The sequence below is a fragment of the Saccostrea echinata genome, unplaced genomic scaffold (genome assembly GCF_033153115.1).
Source record: "Saccostrea echinata isolate AGI-Se365-2 ecotype Australia unplaced genomic scaffold, CSIRO_AGI_Sech_v1 ptg000005l, whole genome shotgun sequence".
Classification (NCBI taxonomy): Eukaryota; Metazoa; Mollusca; class Bivalvia; order Ostreida; family Ostreidae; genus Saccostrea; species Saccostrea echinata.
Genome location: NW_026889754.1, coordinates 14117452 through 14143166, shown reverse-complemented (window position 1 = coordinate 14143166; position 25715 = coordinate 14117452). Strand labels below are relative to the sequence as shown.

The 25715-nt window shown below is 34.4% G+C and overlaps 1 pseudogene; it reads right to left on the bottom strand.

Annotated features, from left to right (window-relative positions):
• Positions 1-18813: 18813 nt before the first annotated feature.
• On the bottom strand, positions 18814-25448 carry LOC133179686 (uncharacterized; annotated as a pseudogene).
• Between the last annotated feature and the right edge of the window lie 267 nt (positions 25449-25715).

Here is a 25715-nt window from a genome sequence, read left to right as displayed (position 1 = left end):
ACTTCAAAAAAATTTGCATATTTTAAAAAAAATGCACCTGCTTAATTCTGTACTTCTAGTGAAAACCATCATTGCAGAAATAATATATGTTTATCAATGAAGGGCAGGATGGACGTGAATGGTCTCTGAAAGGCTGTTATTGAAAGCATGACATGTATAAAGAGAAGACCCCTATAAAATCCGCCATTTGCAATGTACTTTCGGTTTCAAATCTTAACATTTGGACAAAATAAACAGGGAAAACAACTTTCCAGAGGCTATCGAAGTCCAACTTGCCCTTCATTGATAAACATATATTGTTCCTGCAATGATGGCTTTCACTGAAAGTACGGAATAAATTAGGTGTATTTTTTAAAAAAAAAATATATGCATTTTTTAAAAAGAATTTTTCTCGATAAATATTTTTTTTTCAGTATTTGTTATCAAGTGATACTTTCTATCTGTTAATCAATGATATATTTATAAACTGTAAAAGTTTTAACTTTATAAACCGCATAGTTTTGGAGCTATTGTAAAAATAAATTTTTGGACATGTTGACCTTTGGCAAAACCTTAAACTATTTCAGTCTGTCTCCACCAAAAAAAAAAAAAAGAAACAGCAGGCCCACCTCCAGAAACCAAAAACTGCGCAGTCAAATATACCACCTATCACCATACATAGAGTTGGGGTATCACAATTGTTGAGTAAAGCAAATCCATCGAAATCATCAGGACCAGACAACATACCAAAAAGAATAATGAATCCGCCAAATACCTCGCTCCAAGTTTAACTATAATATTCCAACTCTCAATCGACTCAGGAGAGCTACCTGAGGACTGGAGAGAAGCAAATATATCAAGCATATACAAAAAAGGCGACACGCTTCTGGCAAAATACTACAGACTTGTATCACTAACATCCAATCATAAACTTTAAAAACAAAAACAAAAACACCCCCCCCCCCCCAAAAAAAAAATCTTTCTTAAAAAGAACTATAAACAGACTGGTAAATTTGAAGAATACAGAGTACGAATACAAGAATTTCAAGCAATAGCTCTGGAAAAAAGACGCATGATAAAAACATTACTTTTAACTTAAGTGGTACAACTCTTGCCTGTGAGGAAGAAGTGAAACTGCTTGGTATTACTTTTGATTTTAACTTGATTCTCATATATCAAATATTTGTAAGAAAGCAGCTCGACAATTGAATGTGTTAAAATGTTTGGAAATATCTCTGTAAACTTGGTAAACTTACCATCTATCATTCCTTTATAATGTCAAACCTCAGTTATTGCCCTCTGGTGTGGCATTTCAGTAGTGAACAGAATTGTAAGAAAATAAAAAAAAATTCAAGAGCGAGCATTAAGATTTATGTATAATGACTACACTAGCAGTTATGACCAGCTTCTAGAAAAATCAAACCTCACCTCACTGAAAATCAGTCGTATGAGAGCCATGGCCCTTGAAGTTTTCAAAATTTTAACTAAGCAAAGCCCATTGTTCCTGCAAGATTAAGTTCAACAGATAAATTCCACATACAATTTTAGGTACCAAAAGACTTCGGAATTACCTGGACCAAGAACCACTAGGTATGGTAAACAATCTTTCAGATATGCGGCTGCTGCGTGTGGAACTCCTTACCAAACCATGCAGGGAAAGTTTCCACCCTCAATCAGTTTAGAACCCTCATTGACAAATGGAAGGGGGGGGGGTGCAAATGTAGTTCCTGTAGAAGACACAACATAGGGGCTGCATAGCTGATGAGACATCACTTATTTTATTTATTTTTTATACTATCAGTTTTTATTTTACAGTATTTCATTTATTTTTTTGAGTCTTTCATCTGTTTTACTGATACTACCTTTTTTATTTAGTTTTCTAAGATTTTTTTATATCTATATATTAAACTTTGTTAATTTCATAAAATTTCCAATAATAAGGATCCTGGAGACTGAAACTTCTGCAGTAACATCCTATGATGGCAGAATTGTAAGCTCTCCAGGATCTTAGTTTTTCTATACCTCACAACAATACATATCTTGCCAATGTTTGTAGGGACTGACCCAATCACTAAGCAGGATGTATGTTGGTCATGTTGGTGGGGAACTTAAATTATTTTTGTTTTGAATTTTTGCTATGTGCTATATCTGCTTGAATTTTTAAGTTTCCAAGCTACCTATATTTCCTATTATTACTACAACTAGTGCTTTTTAATTTGATTTTCTGTGTTTAATGTGGTGCTTAATCTAATTTGCTTTATGAGTATTATTTATTTATTTTTTATTTATTTATTTTTGTTTTTCTTTTAATGCAAATATTATGCATTACAATTTCCGTTTCGTTTCTAATAATCTCGGGGCTTCTTTGTTTTATTTACCATGTGTTTGTAATATATGTACATGTGTTTTTCGCATGCTTATTATGTTCCCCAAACGAAGTTTGGGAACATATTGTTTTTACTCTGTTTCTTATTATTATTATTATTAAGTCTTCCGTTCACAACGGAAGACTTATAGTGATTGTATTGTTTCTTTTTATTATTATTATTATTATTCCTCCCAAATTTTGTGAGCGCGATTACTCAGAAATGGTTAGATAGATTTTCACAATTTTTCACATGATAGTAGGCCGATATATGAAGTTTATATAAAATTCCGTTTTTTGAAAAATTCTCTTCCGGTCCGAAGTTACGGCCGAATTTCCAATTTTTAAATGGACTTTTGTCCGGAATTTTTCTCGGAAACGGTTTGAGGTAAAGATGTGAAATTTACAGGAGTATTAGATCATGACATTGTCTTTGTTTCGAAGTTAATTTCGTGTGTTTCCGGTACTTCCTGTCCGAACCGGAAGTGAACTTGCGTTTGGTCAATTTTCAACTTTTTTGTTTTTTAATATTTTTTCAAGATATTATTATGTATAACAGAGGTTATTCTACAAATACTAAATATATAATTTGTTTTGAAATCAGATTCCACATTTTGCAGATTTTCGGTACCGTCATTTTCCCTATTTACCTAGTGTGTAAACAATGGGCAAAGAAAGATAACTCTGACTTGTAAGTGAGAATAGAACTTTCGAGATAAAGGCGGAAATAGTATCGATGACGCCAAAGACATATATACTCTCCACTCTCCATATCAAAATATTTAAACGTTCCATATTCACTCTTCTAAATGTAAGAGTACGTTGGTTACCGCTTCCAGTGCATGTATAGTTTAAAGTTGCCAGTGTAGTGTAAGTTTGTATTGATGTAGTGTAAGTCTGTATTGACAGTTAATTGATTTACACATGAATATATCTAAAAAAAAAAATTAATATATATGCTAGGTACCTAATTCAAGTAAATATATTATAAGCACTGAATATACATTTATAGTGATGGACAGGCATGCAATTTTATCTATCTCGTATAGTAAGTTCAGAATACGATAGTTATAAGCATTCTATAATGCAGACGATTTATTATTCTCTATGAATTGAATGCGAAATTATCCCGATTTCCGAGTTTTATTTTCGATATTAAAAAAATATTACATACACTCAAAAAGGAATTGAGTGATAGAAAACTGTAATACAGTACTGTTTTAAAGCCTTTATTAATAAATTGACATCTGCTACTTAAAAGAAAGAAAATCAATCTATAGATTAGATTTGGTTATTACATGTATATTTGATAAAAAGTTAAATTATTTATGACACATGATCTATACTCTATATACCCAAGGAATTATAAAATATGTGAAAAGACGATTCTTGGATTCTTGTGAAATACTCAAAGAGTTAAAAAAAAAATGTGAAAACGCGATTCTGTGTGAAATAATGGTACGCTATATGTTTCTTTTGAAAAAAAAAAAAAACATGAAAAAAAAATTGCACAGGTCTGTTGATATGTGGGATAAGTATACCTGAATGAACACAATTTTATGCAATGATATATAATTATGTACATGCAACTGACGTCCGTACTTTTCCTTATAATTCATAAAACATAAAACTATCTAATTCCTTTGAAGCCCCCCCCCCCCCCCATCTTGATTAATATTTGAAGACGTTCGTGCAGCTAGGCATTTGAATTATATATTCTTTTAGATTTAAATCTGGAACATGTGAATATAATAACCATTTACATGTATACAGAATTTCATATTCTATAATGGTAGATTTGTCATTATGAAATGTTCAATTTACGTCTGGGAGAGAGAGAGAGAGGGGGAGAGAGAGAGAGAGAGAGATTCCCTCTTAATCCCGATCCTCCTATCCATTTACATAGACCAAAAATAAATTCTATATCGGTCACACCCATTCTTTATTAAATGTTTTCTGATTTCATAGTCAGTCATGGTCACATCCTGTATATTTTTCAGCTTAAAGTGCACGTGTGTTGACCTGTCAATCAAAATCACTTGACGCTGTATGCACTGCAATTAAGTAGCCTGAGTTCGAAATGATCTTGAAGTATGATCTTTAAGTAAATCTGCTGCAACAAACTTGTGAAAAAAAATAGAATAAAATAAAAAATAAAATATCTCGGTATTATGAACTTCGACTGTGGGACGTGGAGACCGGTCCTTTGGATGAAATCGTATAAATCGAGATCCCTTGTCGCAGAAGATGCTGGCATAAAAAAGATTCCCCACTGCTCAATTGCGATAAATGCCAAAGTATAGGACAAAAATTTACAGTCTCCACCGGCGAGTGGTGGCGTCTCCATGTGAGTGAAAAATTCTGGAGAGGGACGTTCAACAACATACGTATAATCAATCAATCAATCAATCAATCGATTGCTGAAGAATTACTGTAATTGAATAATTTGTCTTATAGGTATGTTGTCAAATCTTGATATTATAACTTTACAAAACTCAGTGACTTTACGTTTAATGTGATACTAACTTAATTCATTATATTTTTTTATATCACCATCACAATTATGCCAAAACATACACACAGTGAAGTTTATGATAGTACGGTGTTCGTTCGTCTGTTTGTTTGTCTTAGAAATGATTGCAAACATTTTTTTTTTAAATTGCTAATGATATACGTATATCTCTTATAAGAGATTGTTCTATCTGACGTATCCGTATACGTATCCGTATACGTATCGAGGTATGAGAGGCATCTCGATCCCGATGATTTAACCGTTGGGTAACATTTCCATCGTTTCTTGTTTGATTTCTTGTTTGATTTTAACCTCATTCATTTCAAAATACGATATATAGAAATATTTCTAATAAAACGTATCAAGTTGCTGTACACACCTATCATTTTATGGAAGGATTAAAAAAAAAAATAAAATCAGTAAAAAAAAAAAGTATGTATATTTTTATTAAATTTTTTAAAAATAAAAAAAGTTAAAAAGGGACTCCCCCCCCCCTTCTCTCTCTCTCTCACACACAATATCGGGATATATTATTGTTTCATTCTCGAAGTAACCTTTACCAACACAAGACCCCAGAATGCATACAGTCAGTGCTCGTTATCTCAGACTTGATTGGACCAATTAAAATTTCGATATATTCAAGAATTTGAGTTAACAAAGTTTAACTGTACGAGGTGTCAGAGATCAATTATTCTAGATGAGTATAAGTTTGTCTACATCAAGCAAACACTTAAAATTGATTAACAAAGTGGAGAAGGGGGAAGCTGGGCCGAGGCAGGGAGAAACCAAAAAATGACAAGTCACCTTAGCAAAACTTTGACAATAAAAAGGTGTAGAAATTAATCCAAATCTTAAAAAAAACTATTACGGGGTATATGTGTTTGTGTGTGTGTGGGGGGGGGGATGGATATTAAGTTTTTAGTTCCTCTTTTCCACAAAAATAATTACGGATACATTAACTGTGAAAGATTAATTTGACCATACTGCATACTCTGTGTGTATGTGTGTGTGTTGGGGGGGGGGGGAGTCACTGAAAATTTCCATCCTCATTTTCTTTTTTATCATTATCAACATTCTGTATATCATTTGATTATATTTGATGGACATAGTTCTCCAGAAAAGCTTTGAAAGCTGGCAATTCTGGGGTGGTTTGAAGACTCTTAACTCTCTAAATTGTTAGGTGATAGCCGTATCCGAAATTCCAGAGAGCTTGAGAAAGGACTACCATTTCCAAAAGTGATGCAATTACACGCAGTTTTTGTCGGGGATGAATAACAATAGTCGACAAAAGGAGATAAACGGAGAATAATGTTTATGTCTTATACATTACTTTATATACATGTTGACTAAAGTATACTTAATGATTTATTTATTGAAATTAAGATGACTGTAATTCTTTGTGTGCAAGCGGGATCAAAACTCTGAAAAAAAATGCTGATATTTTATCAATTAAATGTTTTGTATAAATTTTATCCTTTATTCTGTTTTTTATTTCTCTGCTACGTTGAAGCAGCCTCTTCTCTTCAGTTCTATAAACTGCGTGTTGAATTGACTCACACTTGTCCCGATCTGGGCCAAAATGCATAAATAAATAAATAAAAATAAAATAAATAAATAAAAATCAGCTGGATGGACAAGGTAGCATAGAAGAAATAGATGTCTATTTTTTGGCATTTTTTAGTCTAATGTTCTTTTCTTTCTTATAAAAAGAGAGTTAAGATAATGAATACCCTATTCTGAAACAGTTTCTATATCAAACCATGAATTATAATACGCATGTACGACAACAAGAGAACTAAAAGGAAAAATCAAATTTAACGATTGCATTTTCATTTCATTACCTATTTTTTGTCGCCATGAAGTCTTTAAGTTAATGCTGCTGAAAGGACAAAATATAAAGCAAAATCAAGCTGTATGAGAATAGGCACGAAAGTAGCAATTTCAACTGGGGAGGGGAATGGGAGACATACAGGTATTTGTCAAATAGTTCATTGAAAAAAAAAGAATGAAGAAAGTCAACAGACGCTATGAAAGTTTGTGTGTGTTCCCGGGGGGGGGGGGGGGAGGGGGAGGTTAGGCATTTTTTAGCATATACTGGTAAGGGTCTAGAAGCGGCTTCACGGTTTTATTGATTGTGTGGATATCAACGTCTTTTGCATTTTAGTGTGTGTGTGAGTGAGGGGGGGGGGGGGTAACTTTTATGTCATCTAATGTAAATTACAGAATCAATCAATAAAATATCCTGATGTGAGGATGGAGAGAAGGGGATCCCGATAAATGTTTTTAAACAAAGTTGAAATTAAAGTTTTAAACAATATAATGAAAACAAATACAAATTTATTTAATTTCATTATCTATTTTTTAAAAAAAAATTCCAGTGATAGACGTTTACAGCAGCTTAATACATTTTTTATTAGAAAAAATACCATATGCTATTCTTAAATGAATGGGGCTGCTTTAAATCCAAACAAATAACGATGGAAATTATAGTAAAAAGTTTAGACATCGGGATCGAGATGCCTCTTTCACCTCAATACGTATACGGATACGGATACTTATACGGATACGTCAGAAAGAACATTCTCTATAGGTGCCAAATGTATTATACAAGATTGATAATGAAAATCAAAGTACCTTAAGTACTGAATGGACTTTTTTCCAGTTATTTTTTTCTTTCACAGTAAATATGATATGTATGTTTTTTACACAGAAAAAAGCAAATTCTTACAGATTTAGAAGAACGGAAGACTTTTTTGTTGCCATGGCAACAAGAGTCTAGTTATTAAGGTCTTCCGTCTCCAACGGAAGACCTTATTGTTTTCGTTCGGTTTCTTTTTCCCTATTATTAAGGTCTTCCGTCTCCAACGGAAGACCTTATTGTTTTCGTTCGGTTTCTTTTTCCCTATTATTATTAAGTCTTCCGTTCACAACGGAAGACTTATAGTGATTGTATTGTTTCTTTTTATTATTATTATTATTATTATTATTCCTCCCAAATTTTGTGAGCGCGATTACTCAGAGATGGTTGGATAGATTTTCACAATTTTTCACATGATAGTAGGCTGATATATGAAGTTTATATAAAATTCCGTTTTTTGAAAAATTCACTTCCGGTCCGAAGTTACGGCCGAGTTTCCAATTTTTAAATGGACTTTTGTCCGGAATTTTTCTCGGAAACGGTTTGAGGTAAAGATGTGAAATTAACAGGAGTATTAGATCATGACATTCTCTTTGTTTCGAAGTTATTTTCGTGTGTTTCCGGTACTTCCTGTCCGAACCGGAAGTGAACTTGTGTTTGGTCAATTTTCAACTTTTTTGTTTTTTAATATTTTTTCAAGATATTATTATGTATAACAGAGGTTATTCTACAAATACTAAATATATAATTTGTTTTGAAATCAGATTCCACATTTTGCAGATTTTCGGTACCCTCATTTTCCCTATTTACCTAGTGTGTAGACAATGGGCAAAGAAAGATAACTCTGACTTGTAAGTGAGAATAGAACTTTCGAGATAAAGGCGGAAATAGTATCGATGACGTCAGGGACATATACACTCTCCATATCAAAATATTTAGACGTTCTATATTCACTCTTCAAAATTTAAGAGTACGTTGGTTACCGCTTCCAGTGCATGTAAAGTTTGAAGTTGCCAGTGTAGTGTAAGTCTGAATTGACAGTTAATTGATTTACACATGAATATATGTAAAAAAAAAATTACTATACCTGCTAGGTATGTAATTCAAGTAAATATATTATAAGTACTGAATATACATTTATAGTGATGGACAGGCATGCAATTTATCTATCTCGTATAGTAAGTTCAGAATACGATAGTTATAAACTTTCTATAATGTAGACGATTTATTATTCTCTATGATTTGAATGCGAAATTATCCCGATTTCCGAGTTTTATTTTCGATATTAAAAAATATTACGTACACTTAAAAAGGAACTGAGCGATAGAAATTTGTAATACAGACTGTATTAAAGCCTTTGGAAATAAATTGATATTTGTTACTTAAAAGAAAGAAAATCAGTATATACATGTAGATTAGATTTGGTTATTACATGTATTTTTGATAAAAAGTTAAATTATTTATGTCACATGATCTATATTCTATATACCCAAGGAGTTATAAAAGATGTGAAAAGGCGATTCTTGGATTCTTGTCAAATACTCCAGAGTTAAAAAAAAATTTGTGAAAATGCGATTCTGTGTGAAATAATGCTACTCCGTATGTTTCTTTTGAGAAAAAAAAAACATGATAAAAAAATTGCACAGGTCCTGTTGATATGTGGGATAAGTATATACATGTACCTGAATGAACACAATTTTATGTAATGATATATAATTATGTACATGCAACTGACGTCCGTACTTTTCCTTATAATTCATAAATTTATAATGCAACTATCTAATTCCTTTGAAGCTCCCCCCCCCCCCCCCGTCTTGATTAATATTTGGAGACGTTCGTGCAGCTAGGCATTTGAATTATATATTCGTTTTAGATTTAAATCTGGAACATGTGAATATAATTACCATTTACATGTATACAGAACTTCATATTCTATAATGGTAGATTTGTCATTATGAAATGTTCAATTTACGTCTGAGAGAGAGAGAGGGAGAGAGAGATTCCCTCTTAATCCCGATCCTCCTATCTATTTACATAGACCAAAAATTAGTTCTATATCAGTCACACCCATTCTTTATTAAATGTTTTCTGATTTCATAGTCAGTCATGGTCACATTCTGTATATTTTTCTGCTTAAAAAGTATCACACGAAGTGCACGTGTGTTGACCTGTCAATCAAGATCACCCGCGCTGTCTGCACTGCAATAAAATAGCCTGAGTTCGAAATGATCTTGAAGTATGATCTTTAAGTAAATCCAATGCAACAAACTTGTGAAAAAATAAAATAAAATAAAATAAATAAAATATCTCGGTATTATAAACTTCGATTGTGGGACGTGGAGACCGGTCCTTTGGATCCTTTAAATCGAGGTCCCGTGTCGCAGAAGGTGCTGGCACAAAAAAGATTCCTCACTGATCAATGGCGATAAGTGCCAAAGTATAGGACAAAAATTTGCAGTCTCCACCGGCGAGTGCTGGCGTCTCCATGTGAGTGATAAATTCTGGAGAGGGACGTTAAACAACAAACAAACAAACAAACAAACAAATCAAATTTGAGAATTTATCATATATACACCCGTAGTTGGTGCATCACTTTTATTTAAACTTTGGAAGGATGACCAAGAAAAATTTAATTAGAAATTTTAATGAACTAAGCAAACAACCTACTCATTGTTAACACTTTGACCTGTTTCAAAGAAAGTGGGTCCCAACAGTAACGCACTAAAATCACTTGACTCTGACACAGATTTAGTGTTTCGGTGGTGCAATACGAGGCTTATATTAGAATTTTAAATAGGTAATTAATTAGCTGTGAATTTGCCATCATCGGAAAGACGTGTTACTGACTAAACATTTAATACAAGTATGAAAACGGGCATCTCCAGCATACGTTTGAATTCTACATATCATTCACATGAATAGAATGGATTGATCATAACACGAGAGCGTTTGATTATCTAATACGCTAAATGTTTTTCTTGTCATATAATGTGAGGATTTGACCAGTGTGATAAATGGGCCAAATGATTCTACTTTAAGAGAAGAAGATGAATAGTCAATCAATCAATCAATCAATCAATCAATCAATCAATCGATTGCTGAATAATTACTGTAATTGAATAATCTTTCTTATAGGTATGCTGTCAAATCTTAATATTATATTATATTCAAAACTCAGTGACTTTACGTTTAATTTGATACTAACTTAATTCATTATTTTTTTTTATAACACCATCACAATTATGCCAGAACATATACACAGTAAAGTTTATGATAGTACGGTGTTCGTTCGTCTGTTTGTTTGTCTTAGAATTGATTGCAAACATTTTTTTTAAATGCTAATTATCCTTGCTCTATGATATACGTAAATATCTCATAGGTGCCAAATGCATTATACAAGATTGATCATGAAAATCAAAGTACCTTAAGTACTGAAAGGACTTTCCTCCAGTTATTTATTTCTTTCACAGTAAATATGATATGTATGTTTTTTACACAGAAAAAAGCAAATTCTTACAAATTTAGTAGAACGGAAGACTTTTTTGTTGCCATGGCAACAAGAGTCTAGTTATTATTATTATTATTATTATTCTTACCGATTTTGTGCACGCAAGTTCTCGGTAACGTCTCGGCCGATTTTCATGAAACTTTCAGGTCTGATAGGTATTGATCTGAACCTTATTGGAAATTTTTTCCGATGATGACGTCACTTTCCATCTCGAGATATTTAGGATTTTCTGATTTTTAGAGGGTCGGCTTGTCCTGGAAACTCCTCCGAAACGACTTCAGATATTGAGTCAAGATTTTCAGTGAAGGTAGGGGAAGGTTTGTAGATTTGCAGGCAGGTGTCCGAATCTCTCTAGCGCAAAAGGCGCCGAAGCTCGGTTGGGCTCAAAAAATGTCTCGGAAACATCTCACAAAATTTTACACCTTTTCTTTCATATCTTCATACATGTTAAGAATTTGTTAAAACATATAGAAAAAAAGTTGTGCAGAATGATACGACCTTTCATTTGATATCAAGAAAAAGGGGCTGACCCCTCAAATTAGGGGCTGAGAGGGGCCAAAAGTCTTTAATCTTTAACTCTTTAACGATCAATATTTTGTAATACATTACTGAAGCAAAGATGTTTATCTTAATGATTTACAACAATATATAATAAGATTTTGATCATATGTTACGTAATAAGGGGTCACAAGGGGCCAGAATGCTAAATCTTTGACGCTTTATATCTCGAAAAGGGAGAATATTTTGATAAGCAATACTGAACAAAAGATGGTCAGAATAATGTTCTAAACAAGATGCACCCTTTCAATTTTTGTCAAACGGCCCCATTAAGGACTTGGAGGGGTGGCCCTTTAATATTTCCATTCAGCATATCTCCACAACGAAAAGAAATCTCTGAATAGTTGTTGAACAAAAGTCTTCAAAATCACAAGACCTTTCATTTGATATCAAGAAAAAGGGGCTGACCCCTCAAATTAGGGGCTCAGGGGGGCCAAAAGTCTTTCATCTATAACTCTTTAACGATCAATAATTTGTAATACATTATTGAAGCAAAAATGCTTATCTTAACGATTTACAACAATATATGAGAAGATTCTGATCATATGTTACGTAATAAGGGGTCACAAGGGACCAGAATGCTAAATCTTTGACACTTTATATTTCGAAAAGGGAGAATATTTTGATAAGCAATACTGAACAAAAGATGGTCAGAATAATGTTCTAAACAAGATGCATCCTTTCAATTTTTGTCAAACGGCCCCATTAAGGACTTGGAGGGGTGGCCCCTTAATATTTCCATTCAGCATATCTCCACAACGAAAAGAAATCTCTGAATAATTGTTGAACAAAAAGTCTTTAAAATCACAAGACCTTTCATTTGATATCAAGAAAAAGGGGCTGACCCCTCAAATTAGGGGCTGAGAGGGGCCAAAAGTCTTTCATCTATAGCTCTTTGATAATGTTATATAAATCAAAAGAATGAAATCTAATTAGGGAAGTCTATGTATTATTATCTTTTAACAAAGATCATAAACAAAATCATATCTCATCTTATCGAAAATTCGGACGGAAGACCTACTCGTTGCTCGCAACGAGATCACATCTAGTTATTATTATTATTATTATTCTTACCGATTTTGTGCACGCGAGTTCTAGAAAATGTCTTGACCGATTTTCATGAAACTTTCAGATCTGATAGGTATTGATCTGAACCTTATTGGAAATTTTTTTCGTTGATGACGTCACTTTCCATCTCGAGATATTTAGGATTTTCCGATTTTTAGAGGGTCGGCTTGTCCTGGAAACTCCTCCGAAACGACTTAAGATATTGATTCAAGATTTTCAGTGAAGGTAGGGGAAGGTTTGTAGATTTGCAGGCAGGTGTCCAAATCTCTCTAGCGCAAAAGGCGTCGAAGCTCGGTAGGGCTCAAAAAATGTCTCAGAAACATCTCACAAAATTTCAAACCTTTTCTTTCATATCTTCACACCTGTTAAGAATTTGTTAAAACATATAGAAGAAAAGTTGTGCAGAATGTTACGACCTTTCATTTGATATCAAGAAAAAGGGGCTGACCCCTCAAATTAGGGGCTCAGAGGGGCAAAAAGTCTTTCATTTATAACTCTTTAACGATCAATAATTTGTAATACATTACTGAAGCAAAGATGTTTATCTTAACGATTTACAACAATATATGATAAAATTCTGATCATATGTTACGTAATAAGGGGTCACAAGGGGCCAGAATGCTAAATCTTTGATGCTTTATATCTCGAAAAGGGGGAATATTTTGATAAGCAGTACTGAACAAAAGATGGTCAGAATAATGTTCTAAATAATATGCACCCTTTCAATTCTTATTAAACGGCCCCATTAAGGACTTGGAGGGTTGGCCCCTAAATATTTCCATTCAGTATATCTCCACAACGAAAAGAAATCTCTGAATAGTTGTTGAACAAAAAGTCTTCAAAATCACAAGATCTTTCAATTGGTATCAAGAAAAAGGGGCTGACCTCTCAAATTAGGGGCTCAGAGGGGCCAAAATTCTTTCATTTATAACTCTTTAACGATCAATAATTTGTAATACATTACTGAAGCAAAGATGCTTATCTGAACGATTTACAACAATATATGATAAGATTCTGATCATATGTTACGTAATAAGGGGTCACAAGGGGCCAGAATGCTAAATCTTTGACGCTTTATATCTCGAAAAGGGAGAATATTTTGATAAGCAATACTGAACAAAAGATGGTTAGAATAATGTTCTAAACAATATGCATCCTTTCAATTTTTGTCAAACAGCCCCATTAAGGACTTAGAGGGGTGGCCCCTAAATATTTCCATTCAGTATATCTCCACAACAAAAAGAAATCTCTGAATAGTTGTTGAACAAAAAGTCTTCAAAATCACAAGATCTTTCAATTGGTATCAAGAAAAAGGGGCTGACCCCTCAAATAAGGGGCTCAGAGGGGCCAAAATTCTTTCATTTATAACTCTTTAACGATCAATAATTTGTAATACATTACTGAAGCAAAGATGCTTATCTTAACGATTTACAACAATATATGATAAAATTCTGATCATATGTTACGTAATAAGGGGTCACAAGGGGCCAGAATGCTTAATCTTTGACGCTTTATATCTCGAAAAGGGAGAATATTTTGATAAGCAATACTGAATAAAAGATGGTCAGAATAATGTTCTAAACAATATGCACCCTTTCAATTTTTGTCAAACAGCCCCATTAAGGACTTAGAGGGGTGGCCCCTAAATATTTCCATTCAGTATATCTCCACAACGAAAAGAAATATCTGAATAGTTGTTGAACAAAAAGTCTTTAAAATTACAAGACCTCTCATTAGATATCAAGAAAAAAGGGCTGATTCCCTAAATTAGGGGCTCAGAGGGGCCAAAAGTCTTTTATGTATAACTCTTGAACGATCAATATTTTGTAATACATTACTGAAGCAAAGATGCTTATCTTAACGATTTACAACAATATATGATAAGATTCTGATCATATGTTACGTAATAAGGGGTCACAAGGGGCCAGAATGCAAAATATTTGACGCATTATATCTCGAAAAGGGGGATTATTTTGATAACCAATGCTGTACAAAAGATGGTCCGAATAATGTTCTAAACAATATGCATCCTTTCAATTTTTGTCAAACAGCCCCATTAAGGACTTGGAGGGCTGGCCAATAAATATTTCAATTCAGCATATCTCCATACCGAAAAGAAATCTCTGAATAGTTGTTGAACAAAAAGTCTTCAAAATCACAAGACCTTTCATTTGATATCAAGAAAAAGGGGCTGACCCTTCAAATTAGGGGCTCAGAGGGGCCAAAAGCCTGTCATATATAGTTCTTTGATAATGTTATATAAATCAAAAAAATGAAATCTAATTAGGGAAGTCTATATATTATTATCTTTTAACAAAGATCATAGTCAAAATCATATCTCATCTTATCGAAAAATCGGACGGAAGACCTACTCGTTGCTCGCAACGAGATCTCATCTAGTTATTATTATTTTTCTTCCTGGGTACTTTTTTGTCCGTGAGTGATCTCCGAAACTACACATCCGATTGAGGTGAAACCTTTTTAGGGTTAATAGGAATGTTATGTAGATTTGCGGAACGAAGGTCATTTTGCGCGCACGCGCATGCACGTGCGTGCGCGTGCAATGCGTAAAATGACCTATATACTTGTTATAGCTGTAACTTTTATATTTTTTGATGAAATGCTTTGATACTCAGAATATAAGGATGTATTAATAGTGTAGACAAGATGACATGGTCAGAATGCGCATGCATGCACGTGCGCGCATGCGCATTGATTGAAATAACCAATACAATCGATATAGACTTAACTTGTACATTTTTTGATAAATTGCATTGAAACTCAGAATATAAATATATATTAAAAGTGTACAAAGAAGACTTGATCAGCGCACACATGCATGCACGTGCGCGCGCGTGCAATGAGTAAGATGACAGATATACTTGATATAGCTATAACTTTCATATCCTTTGATGAAATGCTTTGATACTCAGGAGATCAGGGTATATTAAAAGTGTAGACAAGATGACATAGTCAGAATGCACATGCATGCGCGTGTGCGCATGCGCAATGATTGAAGTAACCAATGCAAATGATATAGACAAAACTTGTACATTTTTTGATGAATTGCTTTGAAACTCAGAATATAAATATATATTAGAAGTGTACACAAGAAGACTTGATCAGCGCACACATGCATGCACGTGCGTGCACGTGCAATGAGTAAAATGACAGATATACTTGATATAGCTATAACTTTCATATCCTTTGATGAAATGCTTTGATACTTTGGATATCAGGATATATTAAAAGTGTAGACAAGATAACATGGTCAGAATGCACATGCATACACGTGTGCGCATGCGCAATGATTGAAATAAACAATGCAAATGATATAGACTTAACTTGTACATTATTTGATGAATTGCTTTGAAACTCAGAATATAAATATATATTAGAAGTGTACACAAGATGACATGATCAGCGCACACATGCATGCACTTGCAAGCACGTGCGTGCGCGTGCAATGAGTAGAATGACCAATATACTTGATATAGCCAAAAGTTTCATATCTTTTGATGAAATACTTTAATACTCAGAATATAAGGATATATTAATGTGTAGACAAGATGACATGGTCGGCATGCACATGCATGCACGTGCGTACGCGTGCAATGAGTAAAATGACCAATATACTTGATATAACCATAACTTTTACATTTTTTGATGTAATGCTTTGATACTCAGAATATATAGACCCTTTATAAATGTAGACAAGACGACATTGTCAACATGCACATGCGCGCGCATGCAATGCTAAAATGACCAATTTACTTGATATAGCTGTAAATTTTACACTTTTTGATGAAATGCTTTGATACTCAAATATGTAGATATATTAATAAGTGTTGACAAGATGACACGGTCATCATGGACATGCATACACGTGCGCGCGCTTGCAATGCGTAAAATGACAGATATACTTAATATAGCCGAATTTTTTTTATCTTTTGATCAAATTTGAATATAAAGATGTATTAAAAGTGTAGACAAGTTGACATGGTCATTTTTTTACATGCATGCCCGTGCGCCCGCGTGTAATGCGTAAAAAAACCAATATACTTGATTGCCTTTTTTAATGAAGCTTACAGGGAATAAGACACCAAAAGGAAGTTGGGGAGCGTTTGGGGAACATCTGTAACGGTCCCCGTTACAATTAATACTAGTTTATGTTGTATATTATTATTCCTGTGATATTTTTAGCTGTGATAGTCGGTTTAAGAGCTCTACAGAGCTCATGTTAATTGTTATACTATATACAAAATGCCACTTTAAATAAATTTTACTTACTTAGTAAGAGGCCTGTTGGCGAAATGCTCACCTGTGCATTTTCCCCTCAATTTTATACATGAATATACTGGGTATTTTATATAGGTAAAAATATAGAATAACTATTGTATCTTCATTTTCAAGGTAGAGGTGGGAGTTAAGAGGCGAACACTTATGTGCAGATATTATTGTCTTAATGGGAAAGGTCAGGTAACGCATATATTAAAAAAAATAAATAGATTATAGCATGCTTTAAAAACCTACCAAATATCCTATCCAATACTGTTATTTAAAACCGTAAATTAAGATCATTTATCTCTCCAGTGTTTACATCTCCCACAGATGCATGGAGGCTGCAATGATAACATCACTGTGACGTCAGCAAACCGCTTTGGCAAAACTCGCTCCATTCTGACCAGCTAATAAACAACTTTACCAAATGGCACAGGAAAATAAATTTGGAATTATATCATATGTATACGAGCCTGAGTGTACAGAAGAAGAGCTTGAAAATCTTAATGATGATAATGCAACAGATGCAGTAATTATTCCTGCTGTGGAAGAAGGGTGTTTCTGTGAAAAGTGTGAGGTAACGCCCTCTGCAGCGGAACGCATGTGTTGTAAACATTGTGATTACACATTGGCGAATATTGACAACTTGCAGTGTATTACAGAACACGAAAAGTTTGATTTATTAATTCTAAACCCAGATTTTCTTCAATAGCATTTATTCAGATAATGTTGTACAAGAGACAGCAAGGACGAACACCAGAACAAGTAAGATTGAATTATAATATATACATAGATAAATAAACAACTACATGTACATGTATTGCAAGTTATAACATCAAATTTATAAGTTTTTATCACTAAATAGAAAACACGTGTATTGCAGAAAATTTCCATACAATACATTTTTTCAGGCAGTCCAGGTTAAAAGCTTATCGACAATTTGTTGGATATTCAGAGGGGAAAAGTTGGGAAAATGAAAGAGGGTGACAATTCCAGCATGTGTTGTTAAAAAAAATTAGAAAACATTTCCCCGAGTCAAACAGACAGCAAACTGGTTTTAAAACAGGTTTTGAAAGCATACAAGATCTTCATACAGTGATTAATAAATTAATTTTAAAGTAGCATTTCTAATCATTGTTAAGTAGTTTATTATATTTAAAAAATGATTAAAAGTAAGATATCTAATGATAAAAACAGATAGACATGCATTTCAATGTGATCAAATTTAATTGTTACTTTTAGAGCATATTGTCATAAACTCTTTTGAACCTTGATACAAGTTTTGATACAAGGCCAGTCCTATTTTGAGGTTGTACTGGTGCAACATTTCCCTTTGACCATGTCGAAACTTGCAAAACAGTGATTGCCATTGTTTGCTTCTGCATAGAACTTCATCAAAACGGGAACCCATTTGTACAATTTGGGATAATACACAGGTTTAGCAACCAAGTTGGACACTACTTTGGAATATGCTGTTTTGTAGACACCAATTTCATGCTCATCTACTTTGTGACCCCTGTTTTGAGACATATTACGATCAATGACTGCAATTGCTGTTCCTCAGTTCATTTTATCAAAGTCAAAATATTGCCTTTTTGGAACATATTTTGTAAGAAGACTATGGTAGACTTCAAGATTGCCAGTGTGACAGAATTCATTAAGATGAGTAATCCCTTCAGCAATTTTTTGACCTATAACCTCTTTCAGGGCATTGTGTGCTTTTGAATTCTTTTTAAGCCACTTTTTTTTCCTTGCATCCTCTGGACTGATATTCTCATGAGAACATGATGTAGCTATTTCACCCTCAAATGTACGCTCATTTACAACATGGTGCACAATAGATACGCAACCTTCCTGTTACAATTGTTTATCACCCTAATAATTATCCGAGTACCACCATAAATGGTTACATATTGCCTTAATTCAAGCAGACAATTCTTCACATCCACTTGGTATTAGATTTTGCAGTAATTTCTTTCTTACTGATTTAGCTAGATGCCAAACATCAAATTAATGATCAATGTTTGGAAATTCCTTTGCTACAAGGCTCCTAATCTGAACATGCCTATCAGTTGCTAAAATTTCAATTCTAAAGCCCTTTTCAACCAAATACAACATGCTTCTCTTAAATCCCCCAGCCTCCATTTTACTAGAACTTCCTGTTTCTGTAACTTTAACATTAACAAGAGCCACGATTTCTTGCGTTTCCAAATCCATTAAGGAGTATGCTCAATATTTCGGATTAAATCCAGGAGAGTCGCATCTACCATCTCCAGCTAACCTTAGACAACGATTTGAATCTTTAATTTTTTTGAAAATGTCTTGCATAGCATTCTAAGAATGGTCAACTACTGGCATAACTTTTTCTCTCTGCACAGTCTGATATGTCTTTTTGCTTTTAAACTGAAGGTTCATAAAATTAACAAACTGAGAAATGTGTGTATATCTTTGACCTGCAAACAGGGTAGCTGCACATACTAGCAAATTGCCTACAGGCATTTTGAAGTCACCTGAGTCACTCAGGTGACCTATTGCTATCCGTTTTTGTCTGTCGTCGTGCGTCGACCGTCGTGCGTTAACATTTAAACATTTTCAGCTTCTTCTCTGAAACCGCTCAACCAATTTTGGCATACAGCATCTGTGGGTGAAGGGGGACAAAAATTGTGAATTTCATGGTCCCTGCCCCCATGGGGCCTGAGGGGTGGGGCTAAAACCACCAAAATTAATGCAATCTTTAAAAATCTTCTTTACTCCTGGACATCAAGCAGTCAAACTGCTGGGATGATTGTAATAAGCATTGGGCCCTCTACCAAAATTGTGAAATTCATGGCCCCAGGGTCAGGGGTTCTGGTGCTAGGGTGGGGCTATATAGATCATATAGTGAAAGTGCATTATCTCTTTGAAAATCTTCTTCTCTGCTCCTGGGTATTAAATAAACTAACTAAGTACATAGTTATGATAAGCAAGAGGGCCTCTTCCAAAATTGTGAATTTCATGGCCCCTGGGTCAGGGGTTCTAGTATTAGGGTGGGGCTCTATTGATTATATAGTGAAAATGCATTAATTCTTTGAATATCTTCTTCTCTGCTTCTGGGTATTAAATAAAGTAACTAAGTACATAGTTATGATAAGCAAGAGTGCCTCTTCCAAAATTGTGAATTTCATGGCCCCTGGGTCAGGGGTTCTAGTATTAGGGTGGGGCTCTATTGATTATATAGTGAAAATGCATTAATTCTTTGAATATCTTCTTCTCTGCTTCTGGGTATTAAATAAAGTAACTAAGTACATAGTTATGATAAGCAAGAGTGCCTTTTCCAAAATTGTGAATTTCATGGCCCCTGGGTCAGGGGTTCTGGTGTTAGGGTGGGGGTCTATTGATTATATAGTAAAAATGCATTAAATCTTTGAAAATCTTCTCTTCTACTCCTGGGTATGAAATAAAGTAACTAAGTACATAGTAATAATGAGCATGGCTGCCTCTTCCAAAATTGTGAATTTTATGGCCCCTGGGTCAGGGGTTCTAGTGTTAGGCCGGGGCTCTATTGATTATATAGTGAAAATGCATTATATCTTTGAAAATCTTCTTCTATACTACTGGGTATGAAATAAAGTAACTAAGTACATAGTAATAATGAGCATGGCTGCCTCTTCCAAAATTGTGAATTTTATGGCCCCTGGGTCAGGGGTTCTAGTGTTAGGCCGGGGCTCTATTGATTATATAGTGAAAATGCATTATATCTTTGAAAATCTTCTTCTCTGCTCATGAGTAATAAATAAATTAACTAAGTACATTGTTATGATGAACATAGCTGCTTCTTCCAAAATTGTGAATTTCATGGCCCCTGGGTCAGGGGTTCTGGTGAAGGGGGGGGGGGGACTCTATTGATTATATAGTGAAAATTCATAATTTCTTTCAAAATATTTTTTTCTACTCCTGGTTATAAAACAAAGAAACAAGTGTATAGTTATGATGAGCAAGGATGCTTTTACAAAATTTTTAAAACTTGTGGTCCCAGGGGTTCTGTTGTTTCTCGGGGGGGGGGGGGTGGGGCTCTATTTGATAATATAGTGAAAATGTGTGAATTCAACTAATTGCATAGTTATAATGATGAGAGTACCTCTTCCAAATTTGTAAATTTTGAACATCTTGACCATTTAGTCAAGTGTTCTGGTCCTGGCCAGGGCTCTATCAATTTGTATTCTATTGAGTGAAGTTATTCCCCTTTGCTATTCACTTTTGATAATTAATCACTGTAGATAATGTATTTGAAAGGTTAATAGAATAAGAGAATTATGCAAGAACATTTATTGTATAATATAAAAAGTATTTTATAGTTTTTTATAATCAGGTAGACTTGGAAATAATAGATAAATAAAAATGAAACAAAAAAAACTTATCTTCTAAAGTGTTCTTCAAAGGCCAAGTGAGGCCAATTTGAGGGGTATTAATATAGACATTTTGTTAAAAGTCTGCATGGTAATAGTGATAAATGGGGGACAGATAGAAAGATACTAGACCAATTATTTTGTTGATCTTAATCATACTAATTTTCTTGCTATTGGGCAACAATTAAAGCTTCATTTATCAGTTTATGGATCCTCTAAATTGTTGTACTCAGGTGACCGTTAAGGCCCTTGGGCCTCTTGTTCCTAACAGTGGTTGAGATGACCATTTCTTAACTATATGACTAGCAGTACAAAAACCTGACACCTTGACCATTTAACCAATGTACTTTTTAATGGTATCTAAAGGGTCTATTGGGCATTTACAAATATTATATGTTAAGAAGTCCAGGATATCATCTATACAATTTTCAAAGAGAATAATTTTTTTTGTTTGTACGAGAGATGAATACTCATCACAATTATCGTCAACATCATCTTCTTCATTGTCATCTTGTGAATCATTCATATTTTCATGTTCTTCAATGATAAATATGCAATCTCTGCTCTCATGACTTTCATCAACGTACAATCCTGGGGCAGAGTCATCCAAAAGAAAACCTTCTTTATCTTCATCATTTAGACCTGGTGAAATCTTTTTCATTGGAGTAGAAGTTAAGATGTTGCTATTGTGTAATTCTCTGTAACTTCTGTCAATGTCCCTACTTCTAGTATTTGTGCAGTAACTATGGTCAGATGAAAAATGTTAGAGCTTGAGATGCTCAGTTTGAAGACAAATGTTGCAAGGGTGGCCACATAGCCATCAGTTTGAAGACATAGCCTGTATGGAAGCATACTCTCAGATGCCACAGGCTCACTCACAGCATCAGAAGTAGATGCTGCGATATTCTGAGAGTTGATATTCTCTTCTTCCTTAAATATTAAATATGGGAATATCTAATTAGTAGAATCCTACATTTATTATTCCAGATTCTGCAATACCTGAGAAAATATGAATATATGTAAACTTCAATTCTACTGACCGTTCACGGTAGCTCAGTCGGTAGAGCGCTCGCTCCGTGATCGGGAGGTCGTGAGTTCGAATCTCGGCCGCGACTGACCTAAGTCGATAAAAAATGGGTAGCAACTGTTCCTTCGCCATGCGCTCGGCACTTTGAAGTGAAAGTTGCGGGTCCTTCGAATGAAACCTTAAAAACTGAGGCCCCGTGTCACGACAGGCGTTGGCACGTTAAAGATCCCTCACTGCTCAATGGCCGTAAGTGCCGGGTAAAGGTCAGAATTTGAAGCCCTTCACCGGTATATGGTGACATCTCTATATGAGTGAAAAATTCTCGAATGGGACGTAAAACAACATACAATCAATTCTACTGCATATTAAGTAAAAACACAAATATCTTTACCTGGTGATCAATTTCCTGAAGGATTTGTTAGCGATTTCTCTTGATGATCATTGTTCAATGTATCAGACGTCAATGCATGAGGCTTGCTAATAATACGTTTATGAGCAAGTGATCTTTAATCGAAAAAAACAAAAACAAAATGAAATAGATAAATGAAATCTATTTATTAATTATTGGAGTCCACAGCTTTTAATGGCATGAGCGACAAAGCCTTCTACTGTCTGTTCTTACTTGGCTCCAGTTAAAGATGCATCATATTTTTACCCATATCACACAAGATGCTTGGGTTTTCTCTCCATGATGTCAAGTGATTTTAATTTTGTAGGAAGCTCCATTTATAAGACCATCTGTTGAATCTAAGTTTCAGTCAACTCAAAATAAATGTCCTTTGCTCCTTATAAAATATTAGGAAGTTGCGAGTTTTTAAGGTCACGTGAGTCACTCAGGTCAGCTATTGCTATCCGTTCTCGTCCGTCGGCGTGCGTCGTGCATCGTGTGTTAACATTTGAACATGTTTAGCTTCTTCTCTGCAACCGCTTAACCAATTTCAACCAAATTTGGCATATTATAGCATCTATGGGTGAAGGGAAACAAAAAATGTGAATTTCATGGTCCCTGCCCCCATGGGGCCTGAGGGGTGGGGCTAAAACCACCAAAATTAAAGCCATCTTTAAATATCTTCTTCCTTACTCCTGGACATCAAGCAGTCAAACTGTTGGCATGATTGTAATAAGGATTGAACCCTCTACCAAAATTGTGAAATTCATGGCCCCAGAGTCAGGGGTTCTGGTGCTAGGGAGGGGCTATATAGATCATATAGTGAAAGTGCATTATTTCTATGAAAATCTTCTTCTCTGCTCCTGGGTATTAAATAAACTAACCAAGTACATAGTTATGATGAGCAAGAGTGCCTCTTCCAAAATTGTGAAATTCATGGCCCCAGGGTCGGGGTTCTGGTGTTACGGCGGGGCTCTATTGATTATATAGTGAAAATGCTTTATTTCTTTGAAAATCTTTTTCTCTTCTCCTGGGTATTAAATAAACTAGCTAAGTACATAATTTTGAAGAGCAAGAGTGCCTCTTCCAAAATTGTGAATTTCATGGCCCCAGGGTCGGGGATTCTCGTGTTTGGGCTGGGCTCTATTGATTATATAGTAAAATTGCATTAATTCTTTGAAAATCTTCTTCTCTGCTCCTGGATATTAAATAAACTAAGTACGTAGTTATGATGAGCAAGAGTGCCCCTTCCAAAATTGTGAATTTCATGGCCCCAGGCATGAATTCTTTCAAAATCTTCTTCTCTGCTTCTGGGTATTTTTCAAACAAAGGAAGTGCATGGTTATGATAAGGAAAAATGCCTCTTCCAAAATTGTGAAATTCATGGCCCCTGGGTCAGGGGCTCTGGTGAGGGGGGGGGGGGGAGATCTATTGATTATATAGTGAAAATGCATAATTTCTTTCAAAATATTTTTTCTACTACTGGTTATAAAGTAAAGAAACAAGTGTATAGTTATGATGAGAAAGGGTGCTTCTTCCAGAATTGTGAGTTCGTGGCCAACACAGGGACTTGAGACAATCTTACCAAAATCGGGTATATAGTATAAACCCTATTATACTATATACCCGATTTTGCTAAGATTGTCTCAAGTCCCTATGGTGGCCAATGGGTCAGATGTTCTGGTGTAAAGATGGGGCTTTATTTATTTAATAATATGGTGAAAATCCATTTCTTTGAAAATCTTCTATGCTTCTGGGGATGTTCAAGGCACACAGAGTAAAAGTTTTAATATGCAAGGGTATTTTTACCAGAATTTTGAACACCTGGACCATTTAGTCAAAGTGTTCTGGTCCTGACCAGGGCTCTATTAACTTGTATATTCTGCTGAGCAAAGTTATTACCCTTTGCCATTCACCTTTGATAATTAATCAATGTAAATAATGTATTTGAAAGCTTAACAGAACAAGAGAATTATGTAAGAAAATATATTGTATAATAAAAAAAAGTACTTTCATAGTTTTAATGACTTGGAAATAATAGATGAATAAAAATGAGACAAAAATAACTTATCTTTTTAAATGTTCCTCAAAGGCCAAGAGAGGCCATTGTGAGAAGTAATAATATGGGGTTAAATAGTAGACATTTTGTTAATAGTCTGCATGGGAATAGTGATAAATGGGGGGGGGGGGGGGCAGATAGATACTAGACCAATTATTTTGTTATTGCTAATGATACTATTTTTCTTGCTTTTGGGCAGCAAAGCTTCATTTATCAGTTTAAATTGTTGTATTGTACTCAGGTGACTGTTAAGGCCCTTGGGCCTCTTGTTTTTTATTTCTTTGAATTTGTGAATGTGTCAAATTTGTGAATGAGTCAAAGAACTTTCTTGTCATTTCTGATGATGTTGATCCAACAACCCTATCTTTGGCATAAATCATATACACTGGATTAGGAGAGGTACTAATAACGGAACTCTTGAACATGTTTACAGACTCGTTAGTAGCAAATACTACTAGAGGACATGCTCTCTGATTGTATTCAGGTGATCCCCTATCTATAGTTCGCTGCCTCAGAAGGGTGATATCTTCCTTTGTTTCCAGACCAGACATGATTCTGAAGTCAAATAAAAAAAGCGGATTTATCTGGACGACCCCAAATAGGCTGTGGGCCGCCTTAGCGCCAAGAAGCTCTGGGGTAAATGGTGTAAAATCCTGTATTCTGAGCATTTCCTGGCACATAGTTTTCAGTCTAAAGTTACTATTTTAAGGAAAAAACAAATTACAAATGTTACTTGTTACCAACGTTTTACCGTATCCGTTGACACTTGTTTATCAATTCACATCTTTTATTCGTTTATTACAACAATCGATATTTCCAATAAATCTTCCAACAACTGGCTGAATAAATACTTGGAACGACATCTCTTAACAATTTTGATTCTCTAGACTTTATTCACATTGTACTATTTTCGCATCCATTACCGCGATCGATGCATCTAGTAAAAC